Here is a 1,146-nt window from a genome sequence, read left to right as displayed (position 1 = left end):
GAATTGACTACTGTACCCTTTTGAGTTTAATAGCCTGTTTTGGCCAAGCTTCTTTTGAGTCAAAAGCATTATTTTGGGTCAAAAATAATTTTTTCTAAAATTAAGGTGTTTGGTCAAGCTTTTGAAAAGCAAAAAAAGTATTTTTGAGGAGAAGCAGAAGCGGTTTTGGAGAAGCAGAAAAAAGTAGCTTCTCTCTAATAGTACTTTTTTGAAAAATACTTTTGATAAAAGTACACTTAGAAACATTTTTTTAAAGCTTGGACAAACACTAATTGTTGCTCAGAAGTGTTTTTCAAATTAATTAGCCAAACACAAATTGGTTCACACCAAAAGTACTTTTGAGAAAAATATTTTTGAGAAAAAGCACTTCTCAAAATAAGCTGATTTTTGCAGCTTGGCCAAACGGGGTTAAGTCAATTAAGATTTTTTTGGACAATGTGAGATTTGAAAGAAGGAAAAAAATGTTATAAAAGAAAAACTGTAAAGTAAATAAACCAAAAACAAATACAGAGAGAGATTGATATATTATTCAACTTCAAACTGACATACATAATAAACTAAAATATCCTCTATTTATAGAAGAAAAAAAGCTATTGTGAAAGTGTTTGCGTAAGCTGCTACTACAAGTTGTTGTGTAAGCTGCTTATAAGTTGCTATTGCAAGTTGTTGTATAAGCTGCTTGTAAGCTCCTACTGCAAGTTGCTGTGTAATCTTCTTGTAATCTATTATTGTACCAACTATAGATAATCTTCTACCGGGGTAATATTTATTCATAACTGAGTACCGAAATGATAAGCTTCTTCAAGAGGCTTATTTTCAAAAGAGTACTAAATAAATATACATATTTACGGCGAAGTCCAATATGGATAAGCTTCTTCAAGAAGCTTTTTACAACAGAGTACTAAATGGATATATATATATATATATATATATATATATATATATATATATGTGTGTGTATATATATATATATATATATGTGTGTGTATATATATATATATATATATATATATATATATATGTATATATATATATATGTGTATATATATGTATATATATATATATATATATATATATATATATATATATATATGTGTATATATATGTATATATATCTATCGAGAGTAATATTTATCCATAACGGAG

This window comes from Nicotiana tabacum, chromosome 11, assembly GCF_000715075.1.
Source record: "Nicotiana tabacum cultivar K326 chromosome 11, ASM71507v2, whole genome shotgun sequence".
NCBI classification, from domain to species: Eukaryota; Viridiplantae; Streptophyta; class Magnoliopsida; order Solanales; family Solanaceae; genus Nicotiana; species Nicotiana tabacum.
The sequence above is the reverse complement of the archived record's forward strand: the minus strand, read 5'-3'. Positions refer to the sequence as shown.